The sequence below is a fragment of the Primulina eburnea genome, chromosome 1 (genome assembly GCF_022965805.1).
Source record: "Primulina eburnea isolate SZY01 chromosome 1, ASM2296580v1, whole genome shotgun sequence".
Classification (NCBI taxonomy): domain Eukaryota; kingdom Viridiplantae; phylum Streptophyta; class Magnoliopsida; order Lamiales; family Gesneriaceae; genus Primulina; species Primulina eburnea.
The window spans coordinates 37,669,920-37,691,319 of record NC_133101.1 but is presented as its reverse complement, the minus strand read 5'-3'; positions in this window follow the sequence as shown (position 1 = coordinate 37,691,319).

Sequence of the window (21,400 nt, the reverse complement as noted above, 5' to 3'; positions counted from 1 at the left end):
TCCAGGAATCTCATCCGGGAAGACATCAGCAAATTCACACACCACTGGCAAATCCGCCAATGATGGACTCGGTTTCAGTAAATCAATTGAATATACCAGGAATCCTTCCGCTCCTTTCTGCAATAATCGTGTCATATTCATTGCAGATATCAAAGGAATTCTAGAACGAGAACCCTTACCATAAAATTTCCACTCTTCAGCCCTCTCAGGTCTGAATCGAACTATCTTGTGGAAACAATCGACTGTAGCCCTTGTACTTGGTCAATGTATCAATACCGATAATACAGTCAAAGTCAGATATCCCAAGCACAATATAGTCCAACTCAATCGTATGCCCATCGTACTGCAGTTTACAAGATTTAACAGACTTCACTGATATTAATCCTGTCCCTAACGGAGAAGATATCGACACTACCGCTGAAAATGACTCAATAGGTAATGCACGACTCAATGCAAACCTCTCAGAAATAAAAGTATGCGATGCACCAGTATCAATCAAAACATATGTAGGATAACAAGAAATAAAACAGTTACCTGCAACTACATCATCAGGTGCATCCTGTGCCTGCTCCTCAGTCAGGGCAAACACTCTGGCCTACTGTCTCGGAGGCTGGCTCGCGCTCTGGCTTCCTCCGGGCCTCTGCTGTGACTGAGTAGACGGTGCTGGCTGAAAAGTATGGACAGCTGAGGGTCGTCTACCTGTCTGAACTGCTGATCCAGATGACTCAGCTGCCTGGGATCCCTGGGTACTCCTCTGTGGGCACACTCGAGCAAAGTGTCCCTGCTGTCTACAGATACGACAGCTGCCAACCACTCCTCGGCACTGATCTGTGGAATGCCTCCCTCCACAAGTACCACAGTACGGTCCTGTATAACTCTGGCCCTGACCGGTCTGTCTAGAGCCACTCGAACTGGACGAGCTAGTTCCTGATTTCTTGAATTGCTTTCCTCTGGCCTTCAAGAAATCCTTCTTCCCACTACCACTGCCGCTTTCAAATCGAGGAGCTGGTTGTTGCTGTCCCTGTACTGGAAGCATAAAAGAAGCCTCTCTCTGTCTCATCAGTCCTGCTTCGGCTCCCTTGGCTCTATTCAAGGCATCGGTGAAATTATTTGGCCTTCCGGTATTCACCAGGGTAAATATTTCTGGATTCAGGCCATTTATGAACTGGTCTGCAACGGCCTCATCATGCTCAGCGACATGGGGAGCGAATCGAAGTAGTGTAGAGAACTTAGCCACGTAGTCCTCAATGTTTAATTGGCCCTGTTTCAAGTTTGCAAATTCGGCTCCCTTGTCCTTCCTATACGAAACTGGAAAGAACCGTAGATAGAATTCAGTCTTAAACACATTCCAGGTAATGGCCATACCTCTCTGTTCCAATGCCCTTCTAGTCGTGATCCACCAGTGTTTAGCAACGTCATGCAACTGGTGTATTATCAGTTTCGCCCTCTTTTCCTCAGTATACTCCAAAGAGTCAAACAGTGATTCAATATCGTCCAACCAACTTTCACATTCCACGGAGTTCTCCGTTCCTTTCAAAGTCGGTGGATGAAATGACTGAAACCGTTTCAGCAATTTCTCCATTGCTGTAGGTGTCACATCCATGGGAGGATTCGAGGTACTCCCCTGTTCTGGCATTCTCCTCGGAGGCATATCTGATAACCAAAAGGGTTAGCAGTTCCAACAATAATCCTATTTCAAGCCTCCCTGGATCATCTTACAGCTGATCCATTCCAATAATACACAATACCATATCAATAACAGATAAGTCAGGTAACATGTATTAAAACAAGAATCATGCTAGCAATCAAAAGCAGGAAAGAAAACACATTCTACCCCGCTCACTAGCTCCTATCTCAATCTCAAGGATCTATCGCTCTGATACCACCTGTTGTGGGGACCCGGACGCTAATCAAGTTCTTATTCATCATTGGGACTAATTAATCAATTAAAACAGGGTCTAAAATTTTTTTTTTTAAAATGCGGAACGTAGTGACATACAAACCTATATACATCTCAGTATATAAAATACAATACAAGTCCTGTACTGCATACATTCAAACTAACTACGGTTTAAACAACTAATGTCAAGTGTCCAACCCTATCTACAATCCAAGTCCGGAGCCTCCACTCTAATCTCGATCTCTCCTCATTTCCTGGACCCTGATCTTGTTCCACCTGTTGTCAAGTACACATACAGACAAGACAACAGCCGGATAACTCCGGTGAGAATAAATCCCAATATAAATCAATGAAACATGCAATCATATAAACAATATAAAGCATGTAATCAGGTAACATGAATATGAATCCAAATCTGAAACATAAACAATATTAAATCAAACTGTCGACACATAATTCAGACTAGACTCCATCCTAGTCTAGGGATCCCGGTTTCCAGATGTGGTATTCCTATATCGAATTCCGTAAAGGATGGAACCATAATTTCTATTACTCGATATAACCAGTGCCCTGGTATTCCTATATCGAATTCCGTAATAGAAGAATTCCAATACCCTTTACTCGATATAACCAAATATGGTGTTCCTATATCGAATTCCGTAATAGATTCCATTACTCGATATAACCACACATCCAGTGTCCTGACCTAACCGTCAAGGACTGTAGCTCTATCGCCAATATCCTATCTTGAGACATCGTGCAATGTGTCGTGGCGATCCCACCACTATCCGGCACTTCTGTCACAAGATAACTAGTCTAATACCTGTCATCTAATTTCAAGAGAACAAGTACATTAATCACTGTAATGTAAATATCCATGCAATAAAATAAAGTATGTGATTTAGGGAAACCCAAGTCTAAACCGACTCAAGTCCATCTCCCAATACCACATTGACTTATACCTTTCTTTCGTCGGTTTCTGGCTCAGTCGAAGTCCTGAACTCAAAGCCTGTCTGGTACTGACAATATCAATAATCTCATATCAATATACCAGTCAATTCCATAACAATCTGATCAATCTGGAATTAATTCAAAATCAACGGTATAACGGTACAATTCCAATATCCCCGTCTATACCAATTCACCAGATAATAGTTACAATCTATAACCCATATCCAATACAATCTATAATCAATCCATAATCCAAATCTGTCCGGTATCAACTGATTATAATCAGAAAATCATAGCAATTCCATAATCAGTCTATTTCTTAACCTGACTTCGATTCTATGATGTCTAACATGTCAAGAACATCATATATGAATCCTATTCAATTCTGACAATATCATAATTTCAAAGCATGTCAAAACGTAGCAAAACTTACGTCAAAGTGTAGCCTACGTCGATAGGATTACAGTACCGAAGTCGGTTTACAATTCAGACGGACGGATTTCTCCGAAAAGGCGTAAGGATTTTCAACACATATACAGGAACTTTTCTCGATTCCTTTCTTTTCTTTTTTTTTCTGAAGGAATAACGTATATATGTATATATATATCCTATGATTCTCGGTTAATGATACGTGTCATCTTCATAAATTTCGGTCGGCGCTCGAGCGGTAAGAAAATACCGCTCGAGCGCGGTACTTTCTGCCCAAATCCTTTCCGGATTGCACATTGGCGCTCGGGCGGTCACAATTTACCGCCCGGGCGCCACAGTCTCTGCCCGAACATTTCCTTGTTGAACATTGGCGCTCGGGCGGTCGTAATATACCGCTCGGGCGCCACTACTTCTGTCCGAAACTTACACAAGTCATGTGTACTCTTATTTCGTATCCCGATTAATCCTTTCATAATCATATCAAATTATAAATCAATAATTACCGATTACTGGGATTAAATTTCCGGGCATTACAACTCGAGCCAAGCCACCTCGAGCCAAACCCTAGCGAACACACCTATGGGCCCTACTGACCAATCCCAGCCCAAATAACAAGTCGTGGCCCACTCAAAAACTTGCTAGATAGAAGACCCGTTTGCATGTGTGTGTGTAGGGTGTCCTAGTTGTATTAGGTTTCCTAGCTGCCTTAGGACTCTACCAGCCCTTACCACTTAACCCCTCATTTCCAAAACATTCCTTGGACCATGCCAGTACCCAGCCCCTCCCCTTGAACTCGCGCCCGAAGCACTATAGCCCGAAGCACTGTACCAGATTTCTTGCTTGGCCGAGAATCACCCTTGACTTGCACTCTTTGTTTCTGTTGCTAGCCACCCAACCATCAATCCACCCCTTGAACCAGCCCCTCAAGCACTCTCATAGGACCCTAAACACTTGACCTACCCCAGCCCAGAGCCCCAGGCCGAGCCATCTCTCCCCTGCACAAGTTTTTGTACCTGTGCAGCTTCTCGAGTGATCTTGGGCGGAGTCCTAGCTTGCTAGGACTCCTCCCCAACCGTGACCCTGGAGTCCTAGCCTGGCTAGGACTCGATCCCTGACCCCTCACAGCTCTGGATAGCCCTGGCCCCAAGCCAAGACCAAAGCAAGCCAACATGATCAAAATCGAGCCCCCTTGCTAACTTAGTACTTTAAGTGCTTTCAACTTGTTTCGGTTCTGTTGTGCGATACTTTGTGGTGTTCCTAGGACATGATTCCCATATAAACATCGCTTGAATGCTTCCTAGTCATAGAAGCCCTTTTTAGATCATATAAAACATGAATTTCCAACAATCCTAAGCTTTAAAAACCCATGATCATGAGAAAAACGAAAATAAATATCATGCCACTTGATTTTCATACAAAACATTCATAAAATCATAATATGGTGTGATGATGTTTGAAGGGAAGGATTATGCGTGCCTTTGCGTATTCACGCACGATTTCTTGTTGACGAATACGAAGAACGGGGACGACAACCTTGGCTAGAAATTCCTTGAATCTTTCGGACCTTTCCCATCAATTTGTGATGTTATGTTCCGTGAATATTGAAGGAGTTTTCGTGTATGCAACTATGAGAGTGGTGTGTGATGTATGAGGGTTTGGGGTGGGTTTAACATATTATATAGTATAAAACTACTAAATAGGCTTAGGCCCATTAAGGGTTTTAATTAGGCCCATTAGTCTTTAATTAAATAATAAAAATTATTTTGTTTAATAAAATTTGTGAATTTATTAGCCGGGTTGCCAAAATATTTGCATTTTTGTTGAAAAACAAACACCGATAAATTTTACGCCCCGGCGTATAAAATCTCTTCAAAACCTCTTATTTTCAAAAATATGAAAATAAAACATCGTTCATATTTTAAATTATTAAAAATTAATATTTAATAAAAACATTTTACTTTTTTCAGCCCTCGGTCTTCGTTCCTCGATCGCAACTCGAATAACCTTTTATGCATGTAAGTAGAAAACTACTAAAACATCAAATAAACATGTCACATAAACAATTAAGCAATTAATATCAATTAATTAGTCATTTTTCATATTGACTAGATTTACATGTAGTTGGATTACATCGTCTTAATTTTGGCCATTACAATTTTATCTCATGCTTGTCACCAAGAATCATCTCAATCACATTTGCAACGCCAAGGTTATTCTTGTTTTATAGAACCTGTAAAAATAGTAAAAACTTATAATTACATAACAACTTATTTTTTTATACAATTTATTATAAAACATATAATATTTAAACATTTAATAAAACAAAAACTATAAATTTATATGATAAAATATTTAATTAATGTACAATTTTTATGTTTATCATGCCCACAATGCTGTTTTTATGCTAATATGAATATTTAAAATGTTTATGGAATTTTATATGTTAATATGATTATTTTAATGTTTATAGTTTTTATATGTTAAAATGTTATTATAAATGTTTATGATTTAATATGTCAAAATGTTATTTTAAATGTTATGATTTAAAATTTTAAAATGTTGGTTGTAAATGTTTATGGATTTTAAGATTTAATATGTTATGATTTATTATTTTAAATGTTTATGGCTTTCATGATTAAACGATAACGTTAAAAGATATGTTGCATGTTTGTTTTAAAAAGAAAAATGATATTTTATGCATGAATTTGTAAAGTTATGATAATATGAAACATTGGAGGAGGGGAAGTAATTGTGACTATTATGATGTCATGATGATATGATTGGGGATATCGTTAGGGAAAAGACCACAGAGGAGCTCATTTACGGGAGAAGGCCCCAGAGAGAGCTCATTCTTGGGTGAAGGCCACAGAGAGAGCTCTTATATGGGAGAAGGCTTCAGAGAGAGCCCAACGATTGTATTTCCATATGATGATGATAGGCCAACCCTCAGCTGACGGGTGAGAGTGACGCTGATATTCCCGCCGCCCAGTACTGTGGTGATATGATAGACGGATCCATCGACCTTATGATGATACGAAAGTCAAAATTAACGATCAAAATTCAATAAAAAAACGTATATGCTTACGAAGAAAAGGAATGGTTTGTGATAAAATGATAAATGGTATGGAACGATGAAAGGAAACATGTTATGTATTTGCATGGTATGAAAATGTTTACGGAAATGTTTATGAAAAGGTTTATGAAAATGTTTATGATTTATGAAAATGTTTTTATTTAAAGTTTATGCATCTTTATTAAAATGTTTATCTTTAAAGTTTATGCATCTTCGTGTAAACGATATTTTAAGTACAATTATTTTCACTGTTGTATGTGTTTTGTATAACGTATTACTTGTTATCAAGATTATGGTGTGTTGAGTCTTTAGACTCGCTAGGTGTGATTAATGCAGGTGAATATGATAACAATGTTATTGGAGGTCTTGATGGTTGATCTGACTGGACTGAAGGTGAACATAGCCCGAGGACCAGCGCTTCTAGCTTTCTGCATTTATGTTTATGATTTTTGTTAAAGATTTTTACAACTTTTATTGACGCTTTGAGAGGTTTATAGTATTGGTTATACTTTTCAAATTATTACTTTTTAATTTTGGTAAAACGTTTGACGATTTCATGTTTTGACTATTTCCTTTGATTTTCAAATACTAGTTAGTTGTTTTATTTTAAAAATGGTGCAAAATTTTTTTTTATATTAAATGGTTAGGCCGATTGTTGTGAGGATTTTTTTTAAAAATATTTAGTATTTTTTAAGCAAAACGAATAATGGACGTTTCAGAATATGTATTTTTTTAATGGCAAGGTTTCTAATATGATTTAAAAATGATTATTTTCTCTAAAAATGTTGGAGTTCGAATTATTTTACGAGTCGATCTCGATTTTTCCCGGGAAGCCGGTTTTGGGCAAACAAGGAGTTTCAAAAGATCAAAAATATTATTTTATGGAAACTAATTTTATAAACTTTTACTATTTAATTAACTAAGTGTTATTGGACCCACTTTAATTATTTAAGTAGGCTTAATTACCCGTAAGCTTTCAAGCCCAAAACCAAAGCCCATTATCATGTTAATTTATTTACAAATAAGTATCCTAGGTCTTTTAAAACTTACACCATCAATCAGCCGAAACACCCTCACACACTCACAAGAATTTTCGAAATATTGGGGAAGAAGAAAGCTTGTGTTTTTCGTCGTCCGGTCGTCTAACGTCGCACTCTCGCCGAAGATCGTAAGACATGTTTTCTAAACCCTTTTAAACATCATACGAATCACAATATGTGTGTTTTAATTGGTTATGTGTGAAAAATATGTGGGTTCGATAATTTTACGGTATGATATGTATTTTCAATGTTTCTACGATTTGAGGCTTGTTTTAAAAGAATCGTTATGAATCCAACGGACACATTGCCAAAACATGATAAAATATGATTGAATATGAACAAAACACGATAAAAAAGTGAAGGGGAATAAGCTAGAACCATATGATTTTATCAAAGAAGGGCCGAGAGTTTTTAAAAGTTGTGTGTGCTTCTTAGTGTTCAAGGGACTCCTTTCCTAGGAGGGCTAGGGCTCGCGGTAGTGGTTGGGGAAGAGTCCTCGCCACATAGGACTCTTCCCGTTGGGTGATGGTGTGTTGGCCGAGAGTTTTCAGAGGGTGGCTCGGTCTGGTGGCAAGCTAGGTAGTTCATCAGGGTCCTAGGGTGATGGGCAGGGGTCGGGCCAGGGGTTGGAGCGGTTGTGTGCACTGTGTCTCGAGCCAAACGAGAGAAACATGAGGGAAGCTCCACGGTGACGCTCATGCTATCTTCTGATCCAGGTGGCTCGTGCGTGGGTTCCAGGTTCTAGGCTGGTCTAGGTTTTGTCTAAGCGTGCTCTAGGCATGGTTAGGGTCAGGTGGGCTCGGTAGTGGCTCGGCTGGAAGAGTCCTTGCTAGCTAGGAGATTTGGGCGAAGAAGGGAGCCATGCGCGCAGGCTGTGAATTCTTCAGGCTGCTTGTGCATTGCTTAGGGGCTCATGGGGGTTGCTTTAGTCTGGGACTGGTCTAGGGTCAGTAAGGGTTGAGAGGGGTCGATGTTTAATCAGCTGGAAGTGTCATAGTTGGGTTAGGTGTCCTAGAATTGCATGGAGTCTCACGCGCGCACACATGCAGAACTTGGGCTAAGTTTCAGGTGAGTTTGATCAAGCTAGGGCTAGGTTTTATTGGCTGGGCTTGGTCAGGAGGGTGCTGAGGTGGGTTGGCTAGGGTTTGGCTTGAGGTGGCTTGGGCATGACTCGAGTAAATTGGGAGATGGCTCGGGTTGATCAATTATGGGTCATATTTCGAATCTAAAAAGGAAAAATTGGAACCATGGGTCCACGGGTGTAATTCATGGCTCACAAGGGTAGAATAAATAATAAAAATGTTATGTTTTAAATTTGGGATCAAAATAATAGGTTTTGGATTTATCCGGGATTTAATCGTCTCACAAAACGTTAATTAAAGAATTAATGAAAAGCCTGGTTTTAAGCTTTATAAAATTATGAAAAATTATATTTAAGCTTAAATAATTATTAGAATAATCCCATGTCATTAAATGTGAGAAAAAGATAAATTCGAGAATTTTTACGCCCAAGGGCAAAACAATAATTTTATACTTAGGAAAATATGTAAAAGCTTGGCAGTGTCTCGAAGGATCATAACGCATGTTAAATAATATTTTATGATTTAAAATATTGATTTTGATGATAATATGTTATTTTATGATTTTTGGAAAATTGTGCAATTTTTACTGTCTAAAATACTATTTTTCAAAAGTTATGTTATTTTATGATTTTTAAGAAAATAAAAAATATTTTGAGGGATATGAATTGACTATGACATATGATATATGATTTGTGGGGTATCTGTTTATGTGAGGACGATAAACTTACAATTTTATAGGGTTGTCGTGAGGGAAAAGGCACCAGAGGAGAGCCCATTTACGGGAAAAGGCCCCATTGGGAACCCGTCTATGGGAGAAGGCCCCTGAGGGAACCCCGATGATCGTATTTCCATGGTGGAGCGTAGTGCACACCCCTATGAGCCATGTGGAGCTGAAGACTGGTCAGTCGACCGAGGATAAAAGCTAGTCACTTTCAAGGATCAAATTTCACCCAAAATTATATATGATTGAAAGCTTATGATAAAAATGATTTTCTGATATACGATTAATGATGATGATTAAAGCTATTTTTAAAATGATTTATTTATGCTCAAAGCCAATTTTAAATGATTTTTAAAGGATTTATTTATGCCTAAAGTTATTTTAAAATAACTTTATGATTTATGATTTAATAATGCTTAAATGATTTATTTATGTTTAAAATCTATTTTAAATAAAAGTATGATCTTAAATGTATGTGTTTGTATATGTATTATTTGCTATCTATGTTGAGAACGTGTTGAGTCTTTAGACTCACTAGGTTTGTACGATACATGATTTGATGAGTTTTGGGAAGCGGTGACGATTGAGTGGATCGAGTACATCAGTACACACCCGAGTTCCTTTTATGTTTCCGCACTAGCTTGATAGATTAATGATTTAATGAGTATGTTAATGATTTTATTAGATATATTTATTATGCTTTATTTTTATTGTTAATTGATCTTTTTTAAGGTCTATTTAAGAAGTGTTTGGTTAGTCGATGATTTAAGATTTATTTTATGCACTTGAGATTTAAATTGTTAAATTATTATGATTCATGATTATGTTAAATTATTTTATTAGAATTTATGTTTAAGATTAGGGAAAAAAATTTGAGGTCGTTTCAGTTCCCATTCCGCGATTCTTACCCTCAAGCCAGATGATCAAGAGCTTGGAGTCTTCGTGTTTCCCTTTCTTTGTATTTGTTTTATCTGTTTTCATTTCGATTGCATTCTGTTTAGCATCCATGTTAGTTCCATCTGTTTGTTTGTCTACCTATTTGAGTTGTTTTGTGCACTTGGGCAACTGCACGATTTTATTTGGGAGGTGTGTGTTTAGTTTGGTTATTCTGTGTTCAGGTTGTTTATTTAGTTTGTTTTTCGTATCGCATTTGTCTCGTGTTATTTATAATTTCACTTCAGAAGTGGTCTACAGTTGTTGCTAGATTGGTATTTGATAGACATTAATGATGATATTGAATGGTTCACATATACACGCTTCCATTTTGTCACGATGCTAGTTTAGAACACACGTGTTGTTGACGCATGAAAATCTTAATTTGATAATGAAATTGTAGAGAATAAAATCAGTACACGTAAACCTATGCATTTATTAAATTGTTAAATTATTTATTTAATTTTAAATTAATTTTAACGATGCATGATTTATTATTTGCATTATTTTAAATGATTACATGTTTATTTGATTCACGTTAAAACGTTTTCTTGAGTTTTATATTTCAGGCGAATATTTAATGCGTGATCCGGGAAAAGAGACCAGGGACGATTTAAGCGAGTAACGAATAATGAGGTATTTTATTTCAAGTCAAGAAATTGGTATTTTAAATGATTTATGAAATTTTAGGCATTTTAAAGCCTAATTTAATTTATTAGGTGATTTTAAGATTTTAAACTTCTCAAAAATACTAATTTGAATAGTTGGAGATTCTAAATCTTAAAAATTTGACACACGTGTATTTTATTAAAATTAGGGGTTCAAACATAATTATTGGTGGATTAATAGTATTGGATTAGTATTTTAATTAACCTTTTAATTGATTATTAGCTATTTTATTAGTCTAATTAAGCCCCTAATTAACTCCCTAATCACACACACCCACACCTACATGCTATACACACACACCCACTCGACACACACACTCACACGCACACCTTTCATTCTCTTTTTTTTATGAACTACGGTTCTTAGAGTTCTTCGGCATCCACCCTTCCCCTTCGATTATTTTCAGCAGCCTCACGTTTATTTAGCAACAAGAATCGTGCCACAAGTCGTCCTAGATGGGTTCTCGCATCTCGTCACTTCGTTATTCGTCATTTCTTGAGTTTTAATCATCAAGGAATGCATAATATTTCATTTTTCCGCATCGATCTTGTCATAGTAAATATTTTTATTCATATTGTGTGTAAAAATCCATTTATGTTATTCAAATTTTGAGAGATGATGCTTGGAATGAATTTGGAATGTCTTTTACATCTGAAAAACTGAATCTGATGTCATTTCAAATCCTACGAATTTTTGGTCGGTTTTCCGGGAAACATTCAACATATAATACATATTACTTTTCGATATCATCGATTTGACAGTAAATCAGTAATTTTCGGACAAGAAACAAGTGAGTTATAATCATTTTTGTGTGACAGCTCAAACGGTGATGCTATCAAATGTGTTCTTCATGTTTTCTTGAGGTTTATTGGCTGCAGGCTTCGTTAGGAACCGTCGAGTGATCATTGCTGTGTTTAGGCATGTTGTGGGTTGTGTTCATACGTTATTTGATGTTCTGTTTTGGGCCGGTAAGGGTTTGGTTACAATAGAAGTCGTAGGGAAGCGAATTATGCCAAATTTATGGTTTACGTGATTGTAACGCATGGTGCTTGGGTGTCTTGTTTTTTTTTGGAGATGCTTGGGGCATTTATATGGGTTTGAGTCAATGCCATAGCGTCCTATGATGGGTCTCGAGGTTAGTCCATGGTTGGTTCGAGTCGGTTGGACGTGGCTTAGAGTTGGGATCAAGAATTATTTTGGTGTTTGTTTCGCAAGTCGGGTGCCACGGCGCTGTGCTTGGCACGCTGCAATGCTAGATCTTCGGTAGTCGGGCACCGCAGTGCTAGTTGTTCTGTGCTTTTAACGCCGAAACGCTGGAACATAGCGCCTAGGCGCTTACTAGCACTGCTGCGCCATATTGAACGACGCCTAGTCGCTAGTTCAGGGATTTTTGAGTTACTAGTATTGGTACGTGTCTTCCATTACTTGGGAAATGTTCATACTACATATCATCATTGTTTTGGGATTCGATGTCATGGTTTAGTATAATGAGTGGTACGTGTCTTCCATTACTTGGCAAATATTCATACTACATATCATTATTGTTTTGGGATTCGATGTCATGGTTTAGTATAATGAGTGGTCTAGAAATTCATAAGTTATTTAATTACTTCGGAAGTGATTACGATTGGTACGGTTAAGTTATTGAATTTAAGTTGCATGTATCATGTGTTAGTATGTGGAGCAGTAGCCCAAGCGAGATCCAACGAAGCCCTCAACACTATGTAAGTATGTTTGACATGCAAAAGAAATTTTTTTATGTTTTTGAGGTATGAGAGTTGTCTTGTGACCAATTATCTTACGGGTTTGGAAGCCAGAGAATGTGTCTGGGTACCTATCCACCCCAGTAAAGCATGACTGCGTTTTGATCAGGATTTTGAAGCGGTAAAGCATGTTCAGTGACCAATCCACCCGGTAAAGCATGACCGGGGATCTTATATAAGTGGGAGTGGACTTTTGGTCGAAAGGCTGTGATCATCCCTGCCAGCTCAGTACTGTGGTTTAGTCTGATCAGACGCATTATGTTATGGGTCACTTGCTTTGAAACATATCTCTACGCAAAATGATGAAGTGTATGTTTGTTTAAGTATGTATGACGCAGCACATTCATGAAAAAGTTTATGAAATGATGGCACGTCTATGTTTATGTAAGTATGTATGTGCTACTTTAAAATGCATGTGGCTTTATTATGTATTACCTTTTTGTTCTCATTTTATACGTGTTGAATTTTTAGACTCACTAGACTTGATCGATGTAGGTGAGGACGAGTTTGAGGAGTCGAGAGGTGAGGACCAGTGAGTTGGCTCGAACTGTACGGAGGCCTAACCCGAGGACCGCTTAAGTTTCAAGGATTTTATGCATGTGAAATTCATATACTCTGATTTTAATGAAATTTCTTCATGTGGCTTAAATAAGTACTTTTGCAAGTTCGTTTTGGTTGTGACACTGACGACACAGAAATAATTTGTATTCGTTTTTGTTTCAAATATGTAGTCAAACATTTTATTTATATCACAATTTGAAAGATTATTATTCATTTAAGAAAAAAATTTATTTTCCGCAAATTTTTAAGAAATTTTAAAGTACGGCACGTCACAGTGGGCAAGGCAATTTTGTGATATAGATCGAAGCATCTAAGCTCGGTTTAGGCGCAGCATGGTCGGGTTATAGCATATGCCTCCAGACAGTTTAAATTGCATGAGAAGAACTACCCGACTCATGATCTAGAGTTGGATGTCGTTGTCTTCGCATTGAAGATATGGAAACATTATTTGTATGGCGAGAAATATCAGATATTTACTCATCACAAGAGTCTCAAGTACTTCTTCACGTAGAAAGAGCTGAGCATGAGACAAAGACGGTGGTTGGAGTTAGAAAAAGACGACGATTGTGGAATTAGCTACCATCCAGGGAAAGATAATGTTGTAGCAGATGCTTTGAGCAGGAAATTAGCAGTTGTAGCACAGCTGTCAGCGCAGAGAGTTTTTCAGTTAGAGATTAAGAGGTTTTGGCCGAGAAGTTTATCCTAAGAGCAGAGCTCTCAAGTTGTCTGATCTGACAGTCCAGTCTTCCTTGTTAAACCGAATTAGTAGAGGTCAGCTTGCAAATGAACAGTTACAGAAATGGAGACTGAAGGATGAAGCCAAGGGTAGTGTACTCTACGCAATGTCCGATGGTATTGTGAGATACAAAGGAAGGATGTGGGTGCCTATTGTTGATTAGATCATAGAGGATATTTTGACAGAGGCGCATACATCTCCATATTCCATCCATCCAAGGGGTACCAAGATGTACAAGGTGAAACATCTGCTTATTCGTTTCCTTAAAACGTGCTAGAAATTTTTATTTTTTTTTAAACACTCAATTTTCGGCCATACACATACACCTCATGAAAATATTTTTATAAAATATTTTACCCTTTAAAATAAAACATCATCCAACTAGGATTTTAAAAATCAAGTGAAATAGTCATAAAAATGATATCGTCACATGTTTTACCAAATCTAAAAAGCAATAAATGTTGAAAAGTGTAGCCCATACTAAACCTCTCAAAATCTCTCAAAAAGCATAAAAAAAAAGTCGTAGAAATCTTTAACTTAAATGCGGAAATAGAAGCGCTGGTCCTCGGGTTATGTGCACCGACAGTCCAGCAAGTCACTCGTCAAGACCTCCAATATCATAGTTATTTATATCACCTGCATCATACACACCTAGTGAGTCTAAAGACTCAACACGTCCTATCCTTGGTAACAAGTAATACATAATACAGTTAACATATAACAGTGAAAAATACTTGTACTTAAAATATCATTTTCTTGACAATGCATAACTTTAAACTTAAACATTTTCAAAATCTTAAACATATCACATAAACATATTCATATCATATCCATATATGTGTTCATGTCCATATTCGTATCCATATTCATGTTCATGCTCGTGTTTGTTGAATTCAAATCGTGATTGTGACTCGTATTCTTAATCGTATTGGGCGATAGATCCATCTAAACAAAACCACAGTACTGGGCGGCGGAGGACACCAGAAACACTCTCACCGGTCAACTGGGCCCTGGCCTACGTATTAACATATTCGTATTCGTATCACGTATTCGTATTCGTATCCGTATCCAAGGAAACACGATCGTCGTGCTCCCACTGGGACCATAACCCTCACGATATTTCCATCATGTAGTTAGTCACAATCCCTTCACATCCTTCAACATATTATCATCACTTAATAAAAATCATGTATATGCATATCGTTTTATTTTTGAAACCAAGCATGCAACATATCTTTTAAATGTTATAGTTAAACCATAAAAATCCATGAACATTTAAAATAAACGTTTTAATTTATAAAAAAAATCATAAACAACAGTAAAAGTTTTAAAATAAACATTTTAACATCATAAATGTTTAAGATAAACATTTTAACATAAAAATCCATAAACATAAAAATTCCATAAACATTAAAATTGACATATTAACATATAAAAATTCATAAACATTCATAATCATTGAAAATAATCATATTAGCACATAAAACAGCATTCAGGACACTGCCACGACGTTTACTAATTTCTAGGTGTAAAAAGACTGTTTTACCCCTAAACGTAAAATTTCTCGTTTTTGACATTTTCTTAATTTCATTGACCCTAACATGTCCCAAATAATTATTTAAGCTTACATGAATTGTTTCATATTTTTATTTAGCTTAATTCGAACACACCGAGCCATCTCCTAATTTACCCGAGCCACGCCCGAGCCACCTCAAGCCAAAACCTAGCCAACCCATCTAGGCACCCTCCTGACCAATCCCAGCCCATAGAAAAAGGCCCTAGCTCACTCAAACTCACCTGAAACTTGGCCAAAAATCTGCGTGTGTTGTGAATTGAGTCTCCTAGCATGTGTAGGACTCCTAACTCGTCTAAGACTCTCCCAACCGAGCCACCACAGAGCCCACCTGGCCCTAACCATCCATAGACAACGTCCAGACCATACCCAGACCAGCCCTTAACCTGGAACCCACACACGAAGCTTCTGAACCAAGAACCCACTCCTGCGCGCGTTCCACCAGCTTGCTGCCATCCTCACGTTTTTGATGCTAGGATTCTAACCAATGAGCCACCCCTTGAACCGTCCCCTCAAGCACCCTCCTAGGACCCTAAGGACCTAACCTAGCCCAGCCCAAAGCCCCTAGCCAAGCCTCTTCCTCCCTGCCAAAATTTCTGAAACCTGCGCTGGTTTCCCTTGGTTCTCGGGTTGTGTCCTTCTCAACAAGGACTCCTCCCTAGCCCATGGTCTCGAGTCCTAGCGTGGCTAGGACTCTTCCCCTGACCCACACATGACCCTAACCCAGCCCTGATCCCAACCGAACCCAAGCTTAGCCAACGACTTACCAAAGCCGTAACCTATACACCCCATGACAGCAACTTGCTGCCAACATGCGTCTTATGATCGTGTGGTGTTTTGTTGGTTATCTAGGACTCTAAATACCTTGTAAAATTATGCCTAGACACATCTTATATCATGGCAGCCCTTATATACATGTAAACAACCAAATTTGGAATCAAAATCATGCTTGAAAACTCATGGATTGCATAAAAACGAAATTTATTCAAGATGTCACTTATTTCCCAAACTTTTCTTGCATAAAATTAAATATGGTGTGATGATGGTTTTAAAAGGAAGAATAGGCGTGCCTTTGCGTGATTTACGCACGAATATCCGTTGACGACGACGAAGAACGGCGTAAGACCCTTTGGCTAAAAATTCTCTTGGTTAAACTCGCAAGTTCCCTTCAATATTTTGCATGTGTGTGCCGTGCAGGGTAGGGGAATTTCAGGAGAGTGGCCGTGTGATTGTGTAGGAGAGGTAGGGTTTTGGGAGGCTAAATCATATATTATATACTAATTAATTGTAACATGGCTTTAGGCCTATTAAGCCAACAATTAAGCCCATTAGTCTTAATTAGAATTAAATAGAATATTAGGAAAGTTTTGGTAAAAATGGTTTGTGAATTAAATAGCCGGGTTGTCAAAAAAGTTCGTATTTTTTTGTTGAAAAACCAACACCGATAAAATTTACATCCCGGCGTATTAAATCACCTCAAAATCTCTCGTTTTCAAAAATAAGAGAAAGCAACACTCATATTTTAAATAATTTAAAACAATTATTTAATAAAAACATTTTACGTTTTTCAGCCTTCGGTCCCCGTTCTTCGATCGCCACTTGAAATTTCCTTAAAATACAATTTTATGCAAGAATGACAATTAAATCATATTTAACATAAAATCATTCATGCATGTCACATAAGCAATTAAAATAATTTAATTAACCATTTTTCAGAATTCCTAGATTTGCATGCCGTTGGTTTACGTCGTCTTAATTTTGGACCTTACAATTCCACCCCCCCTTAAATAAAATTTCGTCCTCAAAATTCGCTAATCCTAATAACCAAAGGTTAGATTCTAATGTCCCAAAATCCATGCTTCCGTTTCTCTATTCTGATCAAACTGGGGCTCTAAAATGTTCTCACTCCTTCTTGATCTCAATTAATTTCTAATAACCAATTTAACATTTCATGTAATAGTAGCAATGTAAAAATGTTAAATGACTAGGTTACCCGTGATAAGCGTAGTGTCTGCCTCCTTTTCTGCTTCTTTGGCATTCATAGCATATGCTCGTCCCACAGTAGGTGCATTCTTCTTCGGGCAATCAGCAGCTTTGTACCCTTCTTCCTGGCATATGAAACACTTAGTAGTACCCCACACACATGGTCCATAGTGTAGTCGATTGCACTTCTTGCATGGTTGTCCCTCTGCGGGCTTTGGAGGTCCTGGCTTTTGGTTTTGACCTTGGGACTGTTGAGGCCCTTGAGGTCTAGGAGGACCCGTGTATGGCTTCTTGTTAGGCTGATTATGGTTCTGATGTTGTTGCCTCTTACGCTGTAACTCAAAGTCAATGTCCTTCAAGGATTGCTCAACCTGATATGCATAGGTAACTGCTGTAGCATAATCCACAGGACGCATCATCATAACCTTATCCCGAATGGTAGGTCGTAGGCCATCCATGAAATGTCTAAGCTTTTCTTCCGCATCCCTGGCAATAAGGGGTACAAAGTGACAACCCCTATCAAACTTCTTGACAAAATCAGCAACAGATACGTCTCCCTGACGGAGAGTCATAAATTCCCTCTTTGTTCTGCCTCTGACATCAGCAGTAAAGTACTTCTCATAGAATTTTGTCTTGAATTGAGCCCAAGTGAGGGTAGCAAGGTCAACACCATGCTCGGCTCCTTCCCACCATAAAGAAGCGTCATCCCTAAATAGATAAGTGGTACACCTCACACAGTCCGCATCTCCCATGTCCAGTTAGAGAAAGTGTACCTCAAGTGAACGTATCCAGCTCTCAGCAGCAAAAGGATCGGTAGTGCCAGAGAATTCCTTCGGCCCTAGCCTCCGGAACTGATCATAAATGTCGCGATGTGGCCTAGGTGGCTGCTGTAGGTGCTGCTGCTGCATCTGCTGTAGCTGTTGCTGTAACTGTTGTTGCTGTAACTACTGCTGCTGAATCTGCTGCTCGAAGAGGCGAGCCATCCCCTCAAGAGCACGTGTAGCAGCATCGGGTGGCGGTCCATTTCCTTGATTATTCACATTGTACTCTACTCGGTTCTCGTTACTAGGGGCACGTCTAGGAGGCATCTTATCTGAACGTTTTCCAAATTCTAACGTAACCAACATGCATTTAAATCTATGTTTTCTAATCATGTGACATATCATAATTCATTTTAGCAATTTAAGCATGCAAAGTGTATATACTCAAAAAGCTAGTAAACATATAGCGTAATCATATTATTCATGTCATCATGCAGATAACATCATATTGAGTCATATAAAAGCATGTAAAACTTACATATTGAGGCTTCGACTGATCCTTCTGGCGCTGATGGTGGCACAACCCTATACAGGACCTTTGCTCTGATACCAACTGAAACATCTGCTTATTCGTTTCCTTAAAACATGCTAGAAATTTTTTTTTTTTAAACACTCAATTTTCGGCCATACACATACACCTCATGAAAATATTTTTATAAAATATTTTACCCTTTAAAATAAAACATCATCCAACTAGCATTTTAAAAATCAAGTGAAATAGTCATAAAAATGATATTGTCATATGTTTTACCAAACCTAAAAAGCAATAAATGTTGAAAAGTGTAGCCCATACTAAACCTCTCAAAATCTCTCAAAAAGCATAAAATAAAATGTCGTAGAAATCTTTAACTTAAAATCGTAAACTTAAATGCGGAAATAGAAGCATTGGTCATCGGGTTATGTGCACCGACAGTCCAGCAAGTCACTCGTCAAGACCTCCAATATCATAGTTATTTATATCACCTGCATCATATACACCTAGTGAGTCTAAAGACTCAACACGTCCTATCCTTGATAACAAGTAATACATAATACAGTTAACATATAACAGTGAAAAATACTTGTACTTAAAATATCATTTTCTTGACAATGCATAACTTTAAACTTAAACGTCTTCAAAATCTTAAACATATCACATAAACATATTCATGTCATATCCATATACGTGTTCATGTCCATATTCGTATCCATGTACATGTTCATGCTCGTGTTTGTTGAATTCAGATCGTGATTGTGACTCGTATTCTTAATCGTATTGGGCAATGGATCCATCTAAAGAAAACCATAGTACTGGGCGGCGGAGGACACCAGCAACACTCTCACCGGTCAACTGGGCCCTGGCCTACGTATTAACATATTCGTATTCGTATCACGTATTTGTATTCGTATTTGTATCCGTATCCAAGGAAACACGATCGTCGGGCTCCCACTGGGACCATAACTCTCACGATATTTCCAACATGTAGTTAGTCACAATCCCTTCACATCCTTCAACATATTATCATCACTTAATAAAAATCATGTATATGTATATCGTTTTATTTTTGAAACCAAGCATGCAACATATCTTTTAAATGTTATAGTTAAACCATAAAAATCCATGAACATTTAAAATAAACGTTTTAATTTATAAAAAATCATAAACAACAGTAAAAGTTTTAAAATAAACATTTTAACATCATAAATGTTTAAAATAAACACTTTAACATAAAAATCCATAAACATAAAAATTCCATAAACATTAAAATTGACATATTAACATATAAAAATTCATAAACATTCATAATCATTGAAAACAATCATATTAGCACATAAAACAGCATTCAGGATACTACCATGACGTTTTATTAATTTCTAGGTGTAAAAAGACTGTTTTACCCCTAAATGTAAAATTTCTCGTTTTTTACAATTTCTTAATTTCAATGACCCTAACATGTCCCAAATAATTATTTAAGCTTACATGAATTGTTTCATATTTTTATTTAGCTTAATTCGACGACTTTTAAATTAATCCTTAAATATAAAGTATTAATGCGTTTTAATCCCGAATTAAACCAAACCTTAATATAAAATTCCCAAATTAAAAACTTAGGCTTTTAATAATTATTTAAGCTTAAATATAAATTTTCATAATTTTATAAAGCTTAAAACTAGGCGTTTCAATTAATGCGTTAATTAGCGTTCCGTGCGGCAATTTTTAAATCCCAAATTTTACACATAGCATTTTTAATATTTATTCTACCCTTCCAAGTCATGAGCCACACCCGTGGACCCATGGATTCAATTTTAGTTCTTAAAATTTCGTTTTTGACCCTTATTGAACACACCGAGCCATCTCCTAATTTACCCGAGCCACGCCCGAGCCACCTCGAGCCAAAACCTAGCCAACCCATCTAGGCACCCTCCTGACCAAGCCCAGCCCATAGAACCAGGCCCTAGCTCACTCAAACTCACCTGAAACTTGGCCAAAAATCTGCGTGTGTTGTGAATTGAGTCTCCTAGCATGTGTAGGACTCCTAACTCGTCTAGGACTCTCCCAACCGAGCCACGACCGAGCCCACCTGACCCTAACCATCCATAGACCACGTCCAGACCATACCCAAACCAGCCCTTAACCTGGAACCCACACACGAAGCTTCTGAACCAAGAACCCACTCCTGCGCGCGTTCCACCAGCTTGCTGCCATCCTCACGTTTTTGATGCTAGGCTTCTAACCAACGAGCCACCCCTTGAACCGTCCCCTCAAGCACCCTCCTAGGACCCTAAGGACCTAACCTAGCCCAGCCCAAAGCCCCTAGCCAAGCCTCTTCCTCCCTGCCAAAATTTCTGAAACCTGCGCTGGTTTCCCTTTGTTCTCGGGTGGTGTCCTTCTCAACAAGGACTCCTCCCTAGCCCATGGTCTCGAGTCCTAGCGTGGCTAGGACTCTTCCCCTGACCCACACATGACCCTAACCCTGCCTTGATCCCAATCGAACCCAAGCTTAGCCAACAACTTACCAAAGCCGTAACCTATACACCCCATGACAGCAACTTGCTGCCAACATGCGTCTTATGATCGTGTGGTGTTTTGTTGGTTATATAGGACTCTAAATACCGTGTAAAATTATGCCTAGACACATCCTATATCATGGCAGCCCTTATATACATGTAAACAACCAAAGTTGG